At 53.6% G+C, this 21,827-nt stretch overlaps 1 protein-coding gene and 1 long non-coding RNA gene across 5 annotated transcripts in view; both read right to left on the bottom strand.

Moving 5' to 3' along the window:
- Positions 1–5,761, bottom strand: part of HHATL (hedgehog acyltransferase like) — a 41,520-nt gene extending 35,759 nt beyond the window's left edge. For 2 of the 3 annotated variants that reach the window (XM_032772416.2, XM_032772427.2), the window contains exon 1: positions 5,141–5,761. The gene's annotated coding sequence lies outside the window, so the exon portion shown is untranslated. The remainder of the gene's footprint in view (positions 1–5,140) is intronic. The other variant, XM_032772408.2, reaches the window with a different exon arrangement.
- Positions 5,762–11,296: 5,535 nt separating this feature from the next.
- On the bottom strand, positions 11,297–21,026 carry LOC142046292 (uncharacterized). 2 transcript variants are annotated; one of them, XR_012655164.1, is made up of 2 exons: positions 20,942–21,026; positions 11,297–12,953 (listed from the first exon to the last, which is right to left on the bottom strand). It is a non-coding gene; the product is annotated as an uncharacterized LOC142046292 (long non-coding RNA). The 2 variants fall into 2 exon arrangements; XR_012655163.1 differs by having other exon boundaries at positions 20,937–21,025.
- Between the last annotated feature and the right edge of the window lie 801 nt (positions 21,027–21,827).

Below are 21,827 nucleotides of genomic sequence, written 5' to 3'. Positions count from 1 at the left end.
AGGTGGAGGTGGAATTCCTCTGTTTTAAGATTCAAGGAGTTTGAATCACGGTGATCTTCCAGGGTAACCCAGGGAGAGGCAGCGGTGAGGGAAAGGGTTTACTTTCCTTGTGTTAAGATCCAGAGGGTCTGGGTCTTGGGGGTCCCCGGGGAAGGTTTTGGGGGGACCAGAGTGTACTAGGCACTCCAAGTCCTGGTTGGTGGCAGCGCTACAAGACCTAAGTTGGTAATTAAGCTTAGGGAAATTCATGCTGGTACCACATCTTTTGGACTCTAAGGTTCAGATTGGGGAATTATACCATGACAGCTTGTCTGATAACACGATCACCTTCCAGGCATCATTTGTCCAGGCACCGCTGAGGGAATGGCTAAGGGCAGAGTTGCTTGTTCAGTCAAAACTGACAAGAGGCAGGACGGCGTTCGGTGATCTTGGGCAAGTTACTGCCTCTCTCTGTGCCTCAGTTACCCATCTGTCACAGGGCACTTCCTTCCACTCCCTTTCTGTGGCTGGTCTCCCGCTGTTGTAAGCTCTGTGGGGCAGGGACTGTCTCTTCCTCACACTGCCTACGGCAATGGGACTCGGAGTTTGGTTCTGGCCGAGCTGCAACTTCAATGCTGTCTCTTCTTAGCACGCCAGTGCAAGCCCTGCTAGCCCACACCTGCTAACCCGGGCTGGGAGCCAGGAGCTGTGTACACATAGCAGTAGCTGGTGAATTTCTCCCCTCCCCAGTTAGCAGAGTCACTCATTCAGTGACTCAATTGCCTCCATTACAGCAGCTGAGTCTCATAGGCTCATAGACTTTAAGGCCAGAAGGGGCCATCGTGACCATCTAGTCTGACCTCCTGCACAACGCAGGCCATAGAAGCTCACCCACCCACTCCTGTAACGGACCCCTGACCTCTGGCTGAGTTACTCAAGTCCTCAAATCATGATCTACAGATGTCAAGTTACAGAGAATCCAGCACTTACTCTAGTTCAGACCAGAAAGTGACCTGTGCCCCTGCTGCAGAGGAAGGAAAAAAGCCCCCAGGGTCTCTGCCAGTCTGACCTGGGGAAAATTCCTGCCTGACTCCAAATCTGGCAATCAGTTACTCCCTGAGCATATGGGCCAGACTCAGCAGCCAGCCCCTGATGAACCATAGGCAGGTGAGCCGAAAGGCTCATGCCTCAGGCAGGGAGATGTGCTTAGCTGGAAGCCCCCCTGGGGTACCTGGCAGGGAGATGCAGAAAACAGAGATCGGCGGAGGAGCAGTGGACTCAGTAACATTAGCAGAGTGAACTTTAAAGGGGAGCAGGAAGGGGCCTGCATGTGTGAGCAGCAATAAAATAAAAACAATGTCTGGCGGCCCCTGATTTAAAGTCTGATGTGTAAAGCTTTTGCCTCTGGTGGGTTATTTTTTTATTTTATTTTACTGAATTTTTAAAAGCTGGAGCCTCTCTTTGGTCCAGTAATGGCAGATCAGTCTCTGCACCAAAAGCGTGGGTCAACCTGCAGCTTGGCTTGGTGAAGGGGTTCATCTGGGGCCCAATCCAAAGCCCAGTGAAATCCACAGGAGCCTTTGGACCTGGTCTGAAACCTCCTTCCCATTCAGCCCAAATGCGGAGGAAGGAATGATGGGCCAGTGGTTAGCCTAGAATGTGCAAGACCTGATGTCAGGTTCCTCCTCTGCTGCAGGTTTCCTGTGTAGCCTTGGGCAAGACTTTCAGAGCCATATCCATGGCCACTCTCAGTCCAACATTTAGGTGCCCCCGAGCACCTCAAAATTCCCGCTCAGCTGCAAACTAAACTACTCCCAAATCTCCTCCAGGAACAGCCCCATAGGCAACCTAAGTGTCTGCTAATGGGCCTAGACAAAGCCACTTCAGTCCTGACGCTGCCTTATCACTCAGCACTGAGGTCATGCCTATGGCCTTTCTCCGACGACGCCTTCCCCTGGGTCTCTCTCCTGCAGGTGTGCTCAGAACACGGAACAGGCCATGCACAAAAGGCTGCCAGGGGCAGCCAGATGAGGAATTTCCGGAGCAGGCGGGGAGTGTGTGTACATCTCATTGTACCCAGGGGTTCGCACACTTCCTCGGAGCTAGGCGACTCAAGTTTGAAGCCCGTCTGGAGCAGAGCCACAAGTCTGACTCTCCCGCATGCCAGCAGCATGCCCTAACCACCAGGCAATAGGCCTGTCTTCTTTTCTCACCTGCTCTCTCACCCCAGGCATAATGAATGGGAAGCTTCAGCAGGAGAGAAGAATACCCGAGGGGCCAGCGATTTGGGCAGTCAGCTGGAAGATCTGGGTTCAAATTCTGGCTCCAGATCAGGCAGAACAGGATTGGAAAACAGGGCTACCGCTTCCCAGCTGAGTGCCTACCCACCAGGCTAGGGGCTATCGCAGGGCTCTCTCCCACAGGATACAGGACCGATCTGGCTTAGGCTCCTGCCTTCTGGAGGGTTTATAGCTAAGAAGCCCAAGTGGAGGAGGGTGCCTCCCTCCAACCCAGAGCTAAAAGCCTTAGCTACCCTGGAGGAGCAGTGCTTAGGCTCCACCCAGTGTCTGGGCATTTCCCGCTGGCTTGCTTCAGCAGCACCCCACTCAGCTCGCTGGCATCTGTGTCGCACATTCTATGTCCCCCTACAATGCCTGGGGATGCCGACTCGGGGCTGTGAATGCCACGGGGTGCCTGGAAGCTAGCTGCTGTGGCGGTGAGCGCTGGGACGCCTGCGTCCCCTTGCGGGGAGAGCCCTTGCTATCTCCATGCTCCTCTGCCCACTGGTTAAATGGGGCCAACGGCATTTTCCTGCCACCCCTTGGGGCTGTGAGGAGGAATGAAAGACTGCGAGATGCTCCGCGTGTGCAGCTGGAGGAGCAGAGTGGCAACAATACGGTGGCCAGTTGCCTGATTCTCAACCGGAAAGTCCGGTTGAAAAGGGACCTGACAGTGTCCGGTCAGATTTACTGACAGGACCCCCAAAGTCCGGTTACTGTGAGCAGAGGAGACACCGAGTCATCACCTGCTCCAGCCCCTACTCAGCCAGGGCCGCCTCCTACCTCCATTGAGCGGCTGCAGCTCCCAGCCCCAGCTCCACAGGCAAGTCCCTCCTGACCGGGGCAGGCGCGTTGGGGGTGGGAGGGGAAAAGAGTGGAAGGGGGCAGGGTCTCAAGGGGAAGAGACGGGGCAGGAGAGGTTCCGCACTCCTGCTGGAGTGTCCAGTTTTTAAATATTACCAAGTTGGCAACCCTGGGCAATGAACCGGGGATAGCGGGGGGAAGAGGGTCATCTCCGTGCCTAGGCCAGGCAGGAAAGAGGAGTCAAAGAACCTGCTGAGAAGTGATGCTGACGGGAGATGATGCAAAGTCAGTGCAGTTTGGGCTGACACCACTGGGAGCCTGGGTTCAGTCCCAGGCACCTCCTTCCCAGATCAGTGGGAGGCCACCTACACTCATTCCCCAGCTTTGCTCCTGGGAGAGTCGCCATGGGCCTCGGGGGCGCCTCGTGGCACTCAGCATGTATCTGCGCGTGGGGGTGACATGGGCTAACAGTCTCCAAACAATTGCCATGAAGAAAGGCTGAGGAGACTGGCTGGACATCCCGCAGCAGAGAACGAGGGGTCTGGCTGGGAAAAAGGGACATTCAGCTGGAATAGCAGGTTGGGCTTCCTGTCAGCAAGGTGGCACAGTCTCCCAAGGGATGGGCACATTCACAACCAGACGAAAGCCCCGGGGAATACAGCGAAGGCACAGTCAGGGGGATTCAGTGCCCTAACACGGCAGCTATTTTCCAGCACTGGTTGCTGTGACTCTGCAGTGAGGCTCTTGCAGTTTTGTGCCTTATGTAAGAACAGGACGGTATCCGGGCCCAATTCTGTCCCCCGGGGTCCCCTGCAGCCTTCAGTGGTGCTGCCAGGGAGGTTGCATGGGTATAAATCAGGGTAGATTTTGGCCCCTGCTGCAGTGATCACAATAAACTGAATACTGCTGCCTTGTTATTGTGAACCATGCAGAACCCACTGCTAGCTGGAGATGGCGTATTGGCAGCTGGATGGCCCTTGGCAATCACTGAGTGGCCTGGATCATTACAATAGGGTCCTGTGCCTTTTCTCTTCTGAGACAGGGTCAGCAGTGACATTGCACTTGTCAGCCACGCAGCTCAACTTGCCCCGCAAAGGTCAGCACCACTATCCCACTTGACAGGTAGGGAAACCGAGGCACAGCACTGGGAAGTGACTTGCTCAAGAGCCCAAGAGCCAGGAGTAGAACCTGGATCGCTTGAGTTCCAATCTGGCGCACTAGCCACTAGGCCCCATTGTGTGTCGTCCTGCCTGCTGTGCAAGACCACGTCTTATGATCAAAGTGCCTTTGCTTTGCACTGTCTAATTTTAACCCACTCGGAGGGTGTGCTTGGTGTTTTGTTCCTCATTGTGGATGTCTCGTTAAGCAGCCCCCCTCAACCCCCCCACTCAGCACGACTTCAGCCACTGTGCACTTACAGGATGTTTTTCAAGGTATTGATCCCAGCAGGGCCGGGTGGGAGAAGGTTAATGGAGCAAAGTTATGTAACCGGGAATGCAGTGCCCCCGAAGCTGGTGTGAGGCCGAGGTGGGAAAAAGCCTCGGTCTGCAGTACACGGAGTCCTTTCCAAATTTAGCTGAGCGATTGCCCTGCCTGCAGCTATAGGCCTCTGCGACAGCCCAGGGTGCCTGTCCTTGGCTGCAGTGGGGCAGGTAGGTGAGTGCTCAAACCCATGCACAGGTAGCTAAGCGTGCCCATCTCTCTGCTCCACTCCACACCTGGGAGGCACGCGGATGTGCTAGGGGATGTGCACTTTGCCCGCTGTGTCCACGGATTATGGTTGTGTTACCGATAGTTCTGCACTGTGGCTGAATCATGTTGCAAGAGGTCACTCTTACATACAGCGCTTGCGCCCTGGCCAGTGAAAGCAACGCGTCCTCACGTCCCATCCACCACAGCTGCAGTTAACAGTAGACTCCAGCCACAGACACAGAAAGACATTCAGCTCAGCCGCGCTGCCAAGGCCGGGTGGCAAACACAATGCAAGAAGGGGTGAGCTCGCACCATGCAGCTAAATCGTTTAACAATGACCCGATTTACTTGCCTCCTTTTGGAACATGCATTTCCCTGCAACTGACCTTGACAAGCAGTTGGCACAATGCAGCACCAGCCAGGAGCTCAGAAGTGAGGCAAAGCAGGGGGATGGATGATTTCTTTGGAAATCTGGATCCCAGCACTGTAAGTTGGGTGAGAAGGAAGAAATAGCAAGTTGTCCTTCCGCTAAGTCATCTGTCTGTCCGTCCGGTGGCTCTTTGGGTTCTTGGCTGCCAGTCCCCCCCGGGGTGGATCTCTGGAGTGGGTTGAGCTGGGAGTAGAGCACGGCAGGTTGGAGATAGTTTTATTTTAGATCAGCACTACAGAGGGGGGTTGGTTCAGAAGCTGCCTGTCAAACAGCAGCAGCAAAAGTTAATTCAGGGCAAGTGGGGGAGGATGGAGGGTTGGGGGTGGGAGACGTGGAGGCAAGGCTGGCAGCCTAGGGCGACAGGCTGGACATGTGCCAGCTGGATATCAGGTCCCTTCTCACACTGGGAGCTGGTTAGAGTTTTATCTCCAGGCTTCTGGGTCAGTGGTATCAAATTGCTGCCCCGGGCGTGGTGTTTCTAGGGCAGAGAGTGTTATCGCAGCCTGACCTTCTGAGATAGGCTCACGTCCAGGCTAACCAGCCCACCACATTCCCCCAGAAACTCAGCAAAAGGCCTTTAGCTTGCATCGTACCACGGGCCACAGATTGAGGCCCCCACCCCGCGATGCATTTTATAAGAGTAGAAGCCTGCTAGGGTGACCAGATGTCCTGATTTTATAGGGACAGTCCCGATTTTTGGATCTTTCTCTTATATAGGCTCCTAATAACCCCCACCTCCATCCTGATTTTTCACTCTTGCTGTCTGGTCACCCTAAAGCCTGCTCCCAGGCGGAGCCCGGTTAACTTCCGTGAGTCCAGGTGTGGATGCAGGGAATGTCCGTGCAGAGGAGTGTGCAGGGTCGGGGCATTATCTGCTTACCCAGGGCTGCTGGGAGTTTCCACATTTTGGAATTGGACTTTTCTATGTCTGTGTGATCTAGCCTGGTTCTGGCCTCCATTGTGGCCCAGACACCCACAGAACCAGGAGCCCAGGAGCCCAGCTCTGGATTCACGCACCTGAAACCCCCAGGAGCTGGGAGCCTGTGGATCAGACTCTGCATCAAGCAGGGGAAAACCGTTCCAGAATGGCCTCTCCAGCACTGAAATGGCCAGGGCCAATTGCAACCTGGAAGCCAGACCAATAACTACTTGGACGCTGTGTCAACTTCCCCTGCGGCTGAACCTGGCCCAGAAAACGCCAGCTGCCAGTGACGGTGTCAACGCAGCCCTGCCATCTCCTCTGCCGCCACGGCTTCAGTCTCTTCTGAGGAGCAGCCAGGAAGGATATTAGAAGTGACAGGACCCAAGCAAGCCACGCGCCCTCCAGGAGCAGCTTTGCAAAGTGAGCGAAGGGACTGAACAGCCCAGTGGCTAAGCCAGGAGGAGGCAGGAGAAGGGAAATGCTCCCACGCTCTGTATAAATTGAAAGCGACCAGACTAGGATGTGGTTTCTCACCTGAGGTTCAGGGAAGGGATTAATAGGTGTACATTGGGATGGGTAAACAGGTTTAGAGATGATAAGATCCTTTCCCCCTTCCTGCACCTTAGTTCTTCCCAGTCCTTTGGCCGTTGTTGCCGGCACTTCTAGCTTCTCTTTGGCACTTCAAGTGCCAAAAATCTCCCTAGGAAGGTTGCTGTCCAGAGCACATTTCCAGGCCAATGACAAGCAAGAAGTAATGCTAGAGCATATACAGTGCTTCAACTATAGGCATCAAAAGTGGGTAGATATAATTGGCGTTATACAGATGGGGAAACTGAGGCATGACACTTCAAAGTGACTCATCCAAGATGTTGCAGCAAGTCAGTAACTGAACCCAGGGTGCTTGATTCCCAGGCAAGCCCCCTGTTCATGGGCCCTCACTTCCACCCGCCATCAAAATGCCCCAGTAAGCCAGTTCTTAGCTCTCTCTCTAAGCTACTCACAGGGACTGCCTCACTGTGGTATCTGTGCACCTCACAGTCTTTCCCATTTAGCTTCCTAGCACTTGGATCTTGGACACCAGAACTGGACACAGTATTCCTCCAGCAGTCACGCCAGGGCGAAAGCCTGAGGTAAAGTAACCTCTCTGCTCCTCCTTGAGATTCCCCTGTGTCTGTACCCAAGGATCTCATTAGCCCATTTGGCCACAGCATCCCACTGGGAGCATGTGCCCTGCTTACCGAGCGAGCCGGTTCTCTTTGTATCAGAGATGGCGCCTCTCCATTATTTACCACTCTCCCTTCTTTGTGTCATCCGCAGACTTTATCAGTGATGATTAAACGTTTTCCTCCGCATCATTGATAAGGTTAAATGGCACCGGGCCAGGAGCTATAAGCAGGAGGAGAATGTGGCTCACTGAACATGTCCTGGGCCCCCATGACATAACCGAAGAGGCAAATCTGGCTTTAAAAGTCAATCCTCAGACACTACCTTAGTGATCTGGTTTCAGCTCGAAACCCTCAGTTGTTTGTACCGAATAAGAGGCACCACATTAATTACACGGCTCCTGTCCCCATTGAAGTCAATGGGAAAACATCTGCTGATGTCAGTGTGTGACAAGTGGGACTGTTTTTAATGTTTCCTTTGAATACTGTGTGTGTGCCTCAGTTTCCCCAATGCATTTCTTAAGACTTCAGTGTGTATAAATGGCTGACACTCTGTCTTCTGGCAACAAATGGCCGGGGTCCTTCCCCCCTGCAAGGGGATAGCTAAAGGTGAACAAAGAGCTCAGGTGACCTCCTGGCCCGGAAAAAAGACAAAGGCCAGAAAGGAGGGGCTGGAGGGGGTTTCAGTTTGGAGCTGGCTGGGGACATGGAGTGAGTGCAGATGTGGGTGGCTGGCTTGCTGCTCCCAGGATGGACCCGGCTGAGGGGGTCCTGTTCTCTGTACCTACAAGCTCTGTTTTAGACTGTGAGCCTGTCATCTAATAAACCTTTGTTTTACTGGCTGGCTGAGAGTCACGTCTGACTGCGAAGTGGGGAGTGCAGGGCCCTCTGGCTTCCCCAGGACCCCGCCTGGGTGGACTCGCTGTAGGAAGTGCATGGAGGGGCATACGCTGTATGCTCCAAGGTCAGACCCTGGAGGTGAAGCCGTGTGAGCTTCTTGCCCTGAAGACAATCTGCTCCAAGGGAGAGGAGGCTCCCCAAAGTCCTGACTGGCTTTGTGGGGAGCAGTTCCAGAGCATCGCCTGGGGACTCCGTGACACAGTGATGCAGGATGGGGGCCCTAATGACGCTCAGGGAAGCATGGGGGGTTGTTAATCAGGACCGTCCGGTGCACCAGTCGCAGTGCAGCAGGGCACTTGGCCTGAAAGGTTCCTGGCATTGTTGAATAAATTGGTTCTCATTTGCATCCTGTACAGTAGCAGGGACATGGCTCCCTCCCCCCTCCACAAGTCCCTGAAAAGGAAATGGCAGGGAAATGTGGCTAACCCTTGCCCCGCCAAGTAACACAGCACTGGAGACAGCAGGTGACTGCCACACCCTTATACAGAGCACCAGCAGCTCTCGCAGCCACAGCAGAAGGGAACAGCTGATTTTTCTTGTCACATAAGAGCATAAGAACAGTCAGTCCAAAGGTCCTTAGAGCCCAAGATCCTGTTTCCCGACAGTAGCCAATGCCAGGTGTCCCAGAGGGAACAAACAGAACAGGTGATCATCGAGTGATCCATCCCCTGGCACCCATTCCCACCTTCTCATTCTTGTTGGTATCGGTGTTGTGCTAGGTCCTACACAAACACAGCGACAGGCCCTGCCCCAGGAAGCTGACAGGCAGTGCAGACTCTACTTCTAAGATGGCGAAAAGCTACAACAATCAGCCAGGAGAGCCCAAGGTAACCATGAGATGATGCCGATCAGCATGCTACGCAGCACTCATAGAAGGCAGCCCCAGAAGGACAATGTCCCCCCAGTCATCATTGCCAGGGCCGGCTCCAGGCACCAGCGCAGGAAGCAGGTGCTTGGGGTGGCCAATAGAAAGGGGCGGCAGGTCCGGGTCTTCAGCAGCAATTTGGCAGCGGGTCCCTCGGTCCCTCTCGGAGGGAAGGACTGGCTGCTGAATTGCTCAATCGCGGCTTTATCTTTTTCTTTTTTTCTTTCTTCGCTGCTTGGGGCGGCAAAAATGCTGGATCCGGCCCTGATTCTTGCCTCTGTCTGTGTGACTCTGTCCCTGCTGGCATGACCTCGCACACACGGTGTGTGTGAGATCACGCCACACAAAAGCTGCTCTTTTGCTGAGCACGCCAGAGGCGTGAGAGGGTGTGCTGCATGGAGGATGCTGATTTGCAGAGGGCGTAGAGCGTGCTGGGAGCACACAAGATCGTTCCTAAGCATGCCCCCCCAGCCCCCTCCCGCCCCCGCTGCATGGCCACACATGTGAGGAGTGAGGTGACCCCAGCAGAGAGGGAGCAGCACATGCTGCACGCCAACTTCTGTACAGGATACCAGACACAATCACATCCAGTTTTCTATCAGTACCAGACAGGAGCCAAACCAGACACAAACAGGGTTGCGTGGCTTGAAACTGGCTGAAGGGCCTGCCGAATTCAGAGCATGCCCGCTGCTGATCTGTCGTCCCCCTGCCTGGTTGTAGCTTTGCTTTCGTGTCCTCACTGGTGTAGCGCAAAGCACGGAGGTTCGCTATTAACATCACTCATGGCACATGGAAAATGGGGAAAGAGGCTGCACCAGATCAAGACTCAGCGAGTTAGAACAGCAAATAATGACGACTGGCTGATGATGCTACAGAGCTCCAGGCTGTTAGCCAAGTGGGGGGCTTCTGGCTTACACCTCGAACCCAAGGCCCTGCCTGCTCTGCAGGGACGTGATTTGCTGTCACTGAACCTTGAGCAGGGTAGGGAGGAGCGTGAACAGACATACAGGGGCAGGAGCCAAAAGCCATGGTAGTCAATGGAAAGACCCGCCCCCCCCCCGCCATTGGCTCCAGTGGGTTTGGGATCAATTCCCACTGAGAGCAGTGTTCTCTGAGATACTGAGCAAGGGCATCAGTGAAAGCGAAGGACATAGATCTGGGTCCATTTTCCCGAGCCCCGAGGAGCTTAGATTCTCAGGGCCTGATCTGGTGAGCACCCTCAGTTTCAGCACCATGGGAACTGGGGTAGGTGGGAGGGACAGCACCTTGCAGAAGAGACCCTGAAGGGGCTGCACCCCTTTCTCGGTCTGAGTCGTCGCTGCTGTGTGCCCTGCCACCTTTATGTGGCGTTCACGCCGGATCCCACAGACACAGCTGGGCAAGTGGCTTCACCTCACTGTGCCTCAGTTTCCACCTGTGTAAAGTGTGTGGGGTGGCAGGGTGCTTCTCAGCCCTTCTCCCCAGAGGCATCACCCACCAGTGTGGGGAGAGCGCCAGGAGATCCTCAGGCTGACGGCGCTAGGCCAGAGCAGGACAGCAGGCTGAGCATGCCCAGGGCGAGCTGGGGGAGGGCTACGCACTCCAGGAGCAGGGGTCCCAGCTAGGCGAGTACGTGATCTTTGAGGAAGGCAGCAGGACAGGGAGCAGGGGGACCCAGTGGTTGCAGTAGCCACCAGGAGCATTTGTAGAAGCCGTGACCTACAGCTGGGTGATGGCTGTAGTGAAACCCTGTGGACTAGGCCAAGCGAGGGACTAAAGTAGAACAATCAGCATCCCGCTGGCTCAGATGGACGGCAAAGGGTCACATCAGGTACTACAGCTGGACAGCTCTGGGGGGAGGCTCATGAAACCCACTATTATGTGCCAAAGGGGATTGCGAGTGTCTGGGCCAGGACTGCACTGGGTACAGCTCCACGATTAACGACTAGGCGGGGTGAGACAAGGGGCCCTTCCTTTCAAGCACCAGTTGTGGGCTTGCCATCATCGAGCTGACTGCTTGCACCATGCACAGCAAAGCACAGATCAGGGAGCTGGACTCAGTACCGTGTCTCATGCCAAAGAGCAGGAACTAGAGCAATTCTGAACTGGATTCTGACCTAGGGGAATTTCAGAGCAAGTAGCTGCCGAGCAAACATACGCAGCGCCAACAAAATGCATTTGGAGCCACGGGGCTGATGAGCAAGGTCCCAGGAGAGGCAGCAGGTTCATGAAAGACAGAGGAAACTAAGGGATGTCGTAATAGATACAAAATGAACTGGTCAATCATAAGAAAAGAGTATTTATTATGGGATGGCAGCGGTCTCTCCAGAGTTACAGGTGCAGGGGATTTTCATATAAGCCTGCTCTTGCTCATCCATCTAAAATCCAAGAAAATCAGCCTCCAGGCTAGTGATTTAGACCTGCAGCTAAGGCAGCAGGATCAGTCCATCAATGGCTATTAGCCAGGATGGGCAGGGATGGTGTCCCTAACCTCTGTTTGCCAGAAACTGGGAACGGGTGACAGGGGATGGATCACTTGATGATTTCCTGTTCTGTTCATTCCCTCTGGGGCACCTGGCATTGGCCACTGTCAGAAGACAGGATATTGGGCTGGATGGACCTTTGGTCTGACCCAGTAGGGCCATTCTTATATAGAGTGTTTCTTCAGAGTTTGATGTAAATCAGAGAAGGGACTCCAGGAAAGAGCTGTTCAGCAGAGTTCAAAATTACTCTGGGCTTCTTTTGGCCACTCGTAGCAAAAAGCCAACAAAACCAAACCAAACCACAAAAGAAAGAAAGGAGAAAGATAAACCCGACGCCACTGGACTCCCCTAGCGCTGATCCACTGCCCTGAGACCAACCTTTAGTTGATTGGACTTTGATTACAAAAGATTTGAACTTTTGCCTTAGCAAAGCAGCATGGGAACGGGAGCGCTAGCTACCTTTGTCCAGGTCATCTCAGGATTGCTGGAGACCTTTGCTTCCACGGTTCTTTTAAAGAGAAGAAGGCCCCTGTCCTCAGCTGGTATGAATCAATGCCACTCCCCTACACTGGCTGAGCCCTGGTGTCTATTTACGGCAGCTGCCTTTGACGTCCTGTGTCTCTGAGTTCTCTCCCTGCAAGGAAAAGGGACAAAGTGTAACTCAATTGCTTGGGAGGGCTTGTAACTAGAGCGATTTTTCCCCTCTAAAGGGTAACGAGGGGGTTCACCCCTCCTGCAGCCCTTGGAAGGTCCATAGAGAGGAGAGAGGAAAGCTGCTTGATCTGTGCCCTCAGCCTCCTCTTTGTGAAGCACTTTGAGGCTCTAGATAAAAGGTCAGAACTGTAAGTGCAAGGGATGCTAGTTACTGCTAGAGTCAAGTGAACTTTCCCTGCCAGTTTAAGATGAGTAGGAAGGTCCTGAAGACGTCTTACATTTCAGTGGCGTCTCCAGAATGATTACATCTGCTGCTGCTGTTCCATTCTTAGTGTGAGCCAGCCCGATCCGCCTCTCTGAGGCTCACTGTTCGGATGCTACATATTCTTTCATTTCTTATTTGGCCACCCAGTTGCACAGACAGCATGTTTGGGACTGATTTGGGAGGATCAAATCTTCTGTGTCTGTCTGGGCTCTCTGATCCCCATCACTGCCAGGAGGGCAGGGATGTGATTTCGGGCTGGAGTGGTACTGCTGTAGAAACTGGAACAAAATTGGTGCTGATTTCATGGCTTTCCCTTCCCTTCCAAACATCTCCTGCCACCGGTCTGCAGTACGTGGTGCATGAGAGTGAACACAAACTGCCAGCGATACCCAGCCTTAGAGAAACAGGGCCAGATTCTGCTCTTCCAGCCAATGGTACAAACTGGGAGTGATTCCACTGTCACACCAGATTTGCGCAGGTAACTGAGATCAAAATCTGCCCCATGCTGGGTAAGGGATCTGGTACAGGCCATCCAGCCCTGTGGAATTAGAGGGAGAGACCATTGTTGGAGTAAAGGATGTGTTGCTAATCTCCCCAGAAAACTCACCCGGGGTGTATGACAAATGGTAGCAAACCCACTGTGCACATACTACTACTGCAAGCTAAGAGGGGAGGAGAAGACGAGCGAAAACAGCCCAGCCCTGATGAAAACCGGGACCAAGAACGTTTTCTGCCTCAGTTTCCCCATTTGTATATTAGGGCTAATAATGTTTCCCTAACTAACAAACATACTATGAAGCTTAATTAATTCCCATTTATCAAGCCTCAAATGGAGAGGACTCTAGCAACGCACCGTGCTGGTATACACACACCCGACCGTGCCAGGAGTCATTACTTCGATGCAGTTTTGAAAGAGACCCATCACTGTCACAGTAGGGTGTGGGTGGGTGTGTGTGGCCCCACTATGCTCTGTGGGCCTGAAACCCTGGGTTCCAGTGGCCTCCCAGCCCCGTGGGGCTAAAGCCCAGAGAACCCCTGCCCCACAGCTGAAGCCTGGAGCCCCCAAGAGGGGCGGGGGGCTCTGGGTAATAATCACTGAGAATGTAAGTGCTGAATGGGAGTTAGACGCCTAAGTACCTTTGAGGATCTGGGCCAGAGTTCCCATCCGGGAGCACAGGAAGAAATCACTGTCTTGTACAGTGGCTGCTGTTTTAAATTCCTGCCTGGAGGAAGTCAGAGCATCAGCCCTTGGCATAATTTACTGTGTGCTTAGAGGAAAAGTGATGGAGCTAGTGACACTGCTAAGCTAGGGAATACCGTTTGTCATGATGGAAGTGTCGATGGAGAGCTCATTTTCTTGACAGCACCTCGAGTTATGTCCAGTAGCGGCAATATGTCAAGAAACCTTGGAAAGAACGGCAGCGGCGAACCAACACCAGGAGAGGCTCATGGGGCTGAATGCCAAGGAAGGCAGGGGACTGGCGGATTTCCCCAGCAAAAGAGGTGACAGGCCTGGCATCCCACTATGATGCAGCCAACGTTTCTTGAGCTCTAGGCCAGTAGGAAAGCTTAGACAGGCAGGGCTGGTCCTGCCCCCTGTTGATTTCCTTGGGGCACAAAGGTCATTTTGCTTCGCACAATGTCACTGGTGTGTGTGCGTGTGTGTGTGCGTGTGTGTGTGTGTAAAACAGGGTGAGCAATGGCATTGTGTGTGTGTAAAATGGAGTGAGCAATGGCTCTGCGTGTGTGTGTGCGCGTGCGTGTAAAACAGGGTGAACATCGGCAGTGTGTGTGTGTGTGTGTGTAAAATGAGGTGAACAATGACATTGTGTGTGTGTGTGTGTGTGTGTAAAATGGCATGCACTGGCACTGTGTGTGTAAAACAGAGTGAGCAATGGCATTGTGTGTGTGTGTGTGTGTGTGTAACAGGGTGAGCAATCACATTCTGTGTGTGTTTTGTGTGTGTGGAATAGGGTGAGCAATGGCATTGTGTGTGTGTGTGTGTGTGTGTAACAGGGTGAGCAATCACATTCTGTGTGTGTTTTGTGTGTGTGGAATAGGGTGAGCAATGGCATTTTGTGTGTGTGTGTGTGTGTAACAGGGTGAGCAATCACATTCTGTGTGTGTTTTGTGTGTGTGGAATAGGGTGAGCAATGGCATTTTGTGTGTGTGTGTGTGTGTGTGTGTAACAGGTGAGCACTTGCATTGTTTGTGTGTGTGTGTTTGTGCAATGGCATTTTGTGTGTGTGTGTAAAACGGGGTGAGCAATGGCACTCTGCCCGTGCCGAAGAGTGTGTGTGTGTGTGTGTGTAAAAATGGTGAGCAGTGGCACTCTGTGTGTGTGTGTGTAAAATGGGGTGAGCAGTGGCACTGTGTGTGTGTGTGTGTGTGTGTGTATGTGTAAAACGGGATGAGCATTGGCACTCTGTGTGTGTAAAATGGGGTGAGCAGTGGCACTGTGTGTGTGTGTAAACCGGGGGGAGCAATGGCACTCTGTGTGTGTGTATGTGTATCAAACAGGGTGAGCAGTGACACTGTGTGTGTGTGTGTGTAAAACAGGGTGAGCAGTGGCATTGTGGGGGGAGGGGAAGATGGGGGGTACTGATGTGGGCCCTTCAGCAGGCTTGTCTGACTCAGCCTGACGCTGCGCTCCAGTGCTGAGGCTGCAGCCAGAGAAGCCAGCCAGACACCGTCACTAGTCTGTTAACCCTCCCGACGCTACCGTTGTAGGCGCCTTAGAGCTGCAGCCACTAGAGGAGGACAGCGCTCACTGGAGCAGCCCTGACCTTCCACTGGGGAGCGGTGACTATTTGACCCTGCCGGGATCCCCGCTAGCCTTGTGCTCCCCAGTCATCTCACAGCCCGACAGAGCCTCTCGCCCGCTGCAGCTGTTTGTCTTTCTCCCACTTTGGGTGCCCCAGCTTCCTCCCGCTCCACTGTCCTCTGTGCTGACTCCCTGGGGGACTCCCGCTCCAGACGGGAGCTGCTGCGCGGAGCGAGGGCCACCTCTCTGCCGGGATCCTGGGGCCTGACAGCAGCAGCATCTGGCTGCAGTGGAAGTGCTGGGAGATGTGGCTGCCGGTGGCTGTACCGCTGCTTTGTGCAGGACGGTGTAGCTGGTGCCATGCGTTTGCCCTCCCTGTACTGTCAGAAGGGCAGCACGTATCACATACGGAGTTAATGGCCCGGGTGCTGCCAGGGCTCTGAGGTTAACGCCATGGCAGCGGTGTCACTTACTGATGCAAATGAAGCAGCAGGTGGTTATAAATCCGACATGGGAGCTTCAATGTAGAGGGACCCCACAAAAAGCTCCGTGAGCCAAGATACAGACCAGCACAGCTCTCTTGCAGTGGGCTTCGCTGTGCAGCTGGGATGTGTTGTGTACATTTCGATGGCCTGTCTGGGCTAGCGCTGCTAACATAACCCATCACTGTCCATCATTAACCAGTGTTAAACAAGGTTTGGGGTTCAGGACAGAGACCCCAACCTGCTTATTACTACAGCAAACCCACTGTGAAACAGTCGTGTAACCCTTTCCGGACGAGACAGGACAGGAGGAAAACCGATTAAAGCATTTGAAATGCAAAAGGCTTTTATTTTAACAGCATCTCTTGTTCCCATTCCCTTTAGCTGGAGCGACAACCCCCCTTGTTTAACAGGCTCTATGGTGGAATTAAAATGGTAATAGCTGGCTTTAGGAGGAACCGAGACGAAGGTTGGAGCTGTCACTGCGGCTGTTGTTACAGTCTAAGCCCATTTCCTTTCAAACACACAGAGACACACAAGGGGAAATGAACAGCACAGAGAAACTGCAGCTTGTGACTCTGGTGCTCTCGCTCTTGTAACCTCACTGCTGGAAAAACGGCCTTAGCACGTGGGCTGCTCTGGCATCCTGAGCCTTGACCAACTCGTACCAGCTGTTTAGGGCATGGCTTTTACGTGGTCACAGGCTCATAGGCGTGTGGCAGAATATACGGTCTTGGCAGGCTAAACCAGACTCCTCTTGGGAGGAAAAAGGAGAGCGAGCGAGAAGAAATGAGGCGGGGAAGGAAAAAGACACCTAGGGGGGAGAGGAGCAGGAGGAAGAGACAAAGTTTCACATCCCAGGTGGTGGCTGGGACTCACATGGTGCTGGTAACGGTGGTGCCACCTGGGTCCCTCTCGTTTGCCCACTCAGGACATCTCTCGGGATTAGGATGAAGACGGTCCGGGCGGAGTCCTGGGAGACTGGGCTGGGGATGACAGCCATGGTGGCACAGTTGCTCCAGAAGCCAACTTTTCTCTCAAAGTCACTTTCTTTAAGACCCCCAAAGGTGTGCTGGGTGGCCTAGCTCACCCCTGCATCATTTTGTCCACTAATTAGGCCTAGTTTCCAACACTCCAGTGATGGTTCACTGGTTTTTGGTCTGCCCACTTCTCATGTTTACCAGGCATGATCGTAACTCAGCCCTGGAGTTCTAGCAGGAGCCCGTTTGGTTTGCACTAATTCAGGCTTTGTCTCCTGTTCACGTTTGTGCCCAGCCAGCATTCGCAATTATAGGTTATTGTACCATCATCTGACCGTGCACTCACTTTTCACACTCACGCTCACCATTAGGGTCCCTGGGTAGGCCCGCTTATCACACCCGAGCCCCATCCCAGCCGGGGAGGAGACAAAGGCTACGGCGAGGAGCTCAGTGACAGTGTAACAAACTGGAGCCAGAAACTGCAAATCAGCTGCACCAGCTCCATCACCTTGGGCCTCCCTTGACCCTCTTCATAACAGAAACATCGCGCCAATGAGCCCACAAGAAACCCCAGTTAATTGCAGGAACAGATTACATGGTTACTAATGTATTGTTTTTAACTCTAGTAACAAGACTCTCCCATACTGAGCTCAGCCTTGCAAGATTCAGCCACCCCCAGCCCTAGCATAAGGCTCGCCCAGCGCTTTCCAAAGCCTCATTATTCCCCCGTTGTATAGCTGGGAAAACGGAGGCCCGGCGAAATTATGGGATTGGCGCAAAGGCTAGTCCCCCCCTGTGTTCATCTCCTAATTGTTTCAAGACTAAACTAAGCCACAAAGTTAAAAAAAAGGAAAAGTTCCGAGTAGGTTTGTTACTGGTGGGTTAAACACTCTTCACTCAGCTGCACAGCTAGCTGGCTTCCATCCTCTCTACTGGCGTGGGTGCTTTCAACCGAGCTATGTGTATAGGACCAAGCAGGCTAATGTGCTTGCTCGCTACTGCACCCTGCTGGATGGAATCAGAGCTGTGGCCTGGCATGCTGGGTTCTGCGCCGCTAACAGAGGCTTGGTCTACATTTAAACCTTGAACTCTGTTGGCCGGGGGTGTGAAACCCCCCTCCAAACCACAGCTATAGCTACAAAGCCTACAGTACAGACGCAGCTGTGCCAGCAGAAGAGCGGCTCTGTGGGCACAGCTAATGTCATTGGGGAGGTGTGGTCCTACACTGGCAAAAAAAATTCTCCTACCGGTGTAGGCAGTACATACAGTAGAGGGCTCTGCTGGTATGGCCTCGGGAGTACAGACCTGGCCGTAGACTCTCAGATCAAGCGGTAGGGGCCAGAGCTTTTGGGGCAGGCGTTCGGTCTCTGTTCTGAGTGGCCACACCATGTGACCATAGAGCTGTGTTACAGTGGGTAATCTATGAGGCCCTTTGCGAGCCTCTTGGATGAACGACACCGTATAAACGGAGGACAGCTTGGTAGATTTTCATTAAGCCCCGAGAACCACAGCAATAAAAAGCATTTCTCTTTAATTTATGGATCAGGTCATTTAACTCCCCCATCCCCGGCCCCACAGACGTTATTCCTAATAGAATGTGATTTATCTGTAATGTGACTAACACTCCTTCCTCGGTGCGGGCTCCTTCTTTATCACCCCGGGGCTGGTGCTTTACGATGGGTGGGGCTTTATGGCTTAGGCTGGCCTGCTGTTTTGTTTTTTATTGCACATGTATGCTAAGGCCCCACTCCTGGAGGCAGCCTATTATGGGAAGTCATGAAGTTGTTAACTGAGGCGGGGCCCTAGTGACAGCTAAATGACCCGGATGGAGAGGTGCAGATTCCCAGGGAGCAGCTTACATCTCACTGATTTCCCAGCTGTAGTCACCATCACAGCCCCTGCATAAATTAGCGCACCCTGGAGGCTGGCTGTAGTAACTAAATGCATGTTCATACACTGCAGTTCAAATTCAGACACAAGCCTAACCCCTCCCACCCTGGCCATCTACACAAATCCCACACTAACTCAAGGCTCGGCCCCAGGGTTCCAGGACCTCATAGTGGTGGCAGGGCTCAGCCTGAATCAAGCTGGGGCAGAGGGTTCAAGCCTCTATTGCTTTGCCATGTAGACACAGCCCAACTGGCTTTGTGCACTGGAAATCCACCAGAAGTATCCCACAGGCTGACTGTCTTTGTCCTTGGGACAGTCAAGTTTGGTGGATGGTCAAGTGTTCCCCACATGCACCACAAAGGGCTGGAGCAGCCACATTTTGGCAGGATGATGGGAAGTCTGCAACATTGTGGGGGCCGGACTTGGGCCCACATAATGCAGTGTGGATGCTGGAACCCCAGGCTGGGACTCAGGGGTCAACAATTCAGAACCTGGGATGTGTTGTGGACAGTCAGGCCCTAGGTTAACAAAACCAAGGGCTGCTTACTTGAGTTCTACTAACTGGGCTGACACTGCAGTGTGGCCAGACTCTACGGGACCATATGCTGTGGTGGGTACGCTGTGGTTGGGCAGGATCTGGCTTTACCAGCATTGTGGCCTCAGCTACACTAGTGGTGGTGGGGTGTTCGAACTAAGAGACACAACTTCAGCTATGCTATTTGCGTAGCTGAAGTTGAAGTATCTTAGTTCGACTCACCTGGCCATCTTCACGGCGGTGAGTCGACTGGCACAGCTCCCCTGTTGAAATCGCTTACTCCTCCTGCCGAGGTGGAGTACAGGCGTCGATTAGCTGATCGATTTATTGAGCCCAGACAAGACGCGATAAATCGATCTCCAATACATCGAACACTACCCTCCGATCTGGGTATATCGTCTATACTACCCTATCCAGCGGGTAGTATAGACGTACCCTGTGTTAGCTGAGAGCTCTCCCATGCTGGGATGAAGCTCACCGGAGCAGCAGCCCAACCTCGGCTCTTTTTCCCACTCGGGTGGTGCAGTATGTCTGGAACAGAGGGGTAGAACCTGGCCCACACATCATGCCCAGACGCCTGTAGCAGAGCTACTGGCGTTATAGGATCTTGGGTGGACAGGACATTGGTTTACAGTAAATACTGAACTTACCTTTGTTAAATTCAGGTTAGTGCAAGCACCTCCTCTTGTGGAAGCCAATGGGAGTTTGGTCAAGCTCAGGCCCTAGGATTTCATCCACTGGGGAAGCCGATTTAGAGGGAATGGGCCCTACCCGCTGTTACCTTCTTTCCCCAAAGCCCTGAGATGCAATGGTCAGGCTACAACAGAGGGGACAGAGCAGACGGCAGCTACAGCTCCATGGCAAAAGGTGGCTGGGCCAGGGGCCCTGGGCAGCAGGGGTTGGAACAGGCAGCCTGGGCGCTTGATGGCTCCTGATGTTGTCTGTCTCTCTTGTGTAAGCGGGGTCTGACTGAGCTCTCCCCTGCCAGCTACCTGGGAAGGGGAAAAGATTCAGGAGCAGCCTGTATTTACATGAACACGCCTACTCTTCCTAGGTATCCAGCAGACAGAGCAGCATTGCCCGAAGTGATCAACTTTGACTGGTGTTGGGTTATAAGCAGGGCCGGCTCCAGGTTTTCTGCTGCCCAAGCAGCAAAAAAAACCCAAAACAAAACCAAAACCAAAAAAACACCGCGGCAGCATGATTGCGCCGCTCCATTCTTCAGCGGCAATTCAGCTGCGGGTCCTTCGCTCCAAGAGGGACTGAGGGACTCACCGCCTAATTGCTGCCGAAGACCTCAACGTGCTTTCCCTATAGTGGCCGGAGGACCGCACTTTGGTATTGGCTGCCCCAAGCACCTGCTTCTTTAGCTGGTGCCTGGAGCCGGCCCTGGTTATAAGTCACTTTAGTACTGAATGCAGGGGTAGTGAAATGTTGTTCTCTGTATTGTATGAGTAAAGGGCAGCAGAATTGTGCTTAGCCTGGCCTGACTGCGGGGCTCAACCGCAACTGAAATGAACTTGCTAAGCCAGCAGCTTGGATGCAGACCAGGCATCCCTGCCAGGAGGTGTGGGCTTTATCTCAAAGCCCCAGGCAGAGTTTAACCTGCCCCTCCCCGCTGTTCAAAGACAGAGCTAAGTAGGGCTCCATTAGGAGTCTTTGGCCACGAGCTCACTAGAGGTGAAATCACTTGTGCGACAGCAGTTCTGCCCAGCTTGCTTCAGCAAGGAAGTTCCCCCACTCGGCGCTGCCACTCGCTGACAGCATAGGTGTTGACTCTGTGGGTGCTCCGGAGCACCCATGGGGGAAAAATTGGTGGGTTCTCAGCACCCACCGACAGTCAAGCTCCCCTCCCTGGCCCCCAGCTCACCTCACCTCTGCCTCCTCCCGAGGGCGCTTTCCTCGCTTCTCCTCCCAGCGCTTGCTGCTGAAAAACAGCTATTTCGTGGTGAAACAAGCTGTCGGGGGGAGGAGCGGGAATGCGGCATACTCACGGGAGGAGGCGGGGAAGAGGTGGGGATTTGGGGAAGGGGTCCAATAGGGGCAGGGAGGGGGCGGAGTTGGGGTGGGGACTTTGGGGAAGGGGTTGGAATGGGTGTGGGGCAGGGGCAGGGGCAGGGGGTAGGGGTGGAGTCAGGGTGGGCACGAGCACCCACCGGCACCAGGAGAAGTTGGCGCCTATGGCTGAGAGCTGAAAAATGAGTAGCCGGTGGAGTGGAACGAGGGCTAGCGGGGAGGCTACTGGAGCAGAATGGCGGCTGGTGGGGCTGCCAGCCAGAGCATGTGCTCAGATGGTGGAGCAAGCCAGGTGCCTTTTTCCCCCTCCACCCCCCAGGGTGGGAGGTGAACTCACACAGATGCACCTCTGAACCCTGGGTCCTCCCTGACCGAGGACAACCACTGTGAGTGGGGTATGGTGAGGGAGCAGAGAGGGACACTGAAAAGGAAAAAAAACAGCTACTGACCTTCTCGTAACTGTTGTTCTTTGAGATGTGTTGTTCACATCCATCCCAATCAGGTGTGCACACCACATGCACAACAGCTGGAAGATTTTTTTGGGCACAATGAAGGCACAACTCCAGGGGGAACCCAGACTGACCCTACAGATAGAGCTAGTGGAAAAATTGTCCAGCAGTCATGCACATGGCACGCACACACCTGATTGGAATGGACGTGAACAAGCACTCGAAGATATTTGGGTTGTGGACCCCAAGAACATGAGGCAGACACTGCCCAACACACTCTGAGCTGAGTGCATGTG

The sequence above is a fragment of the Chelonoidis abingdonii genome, chromosome 2, assembly GCF_003597395.2.
Source record: "Chelonoidis abingdonii isolate Lonesome George chromosome 2, CheloAbing_2.0, whole genome shotgun sequence".
In the NCBI taxonomy this organism is placed as follows: Eukaryota; Metazoa; Chordata; order Testudines; family Testudinidae; genus Chelonoidis; species Chelonoidis abingdonii.
Note: the sequence above shows the minus strand (reverse complement) of the source record. Positions and strands in the feature narration are given on the sequence as shown.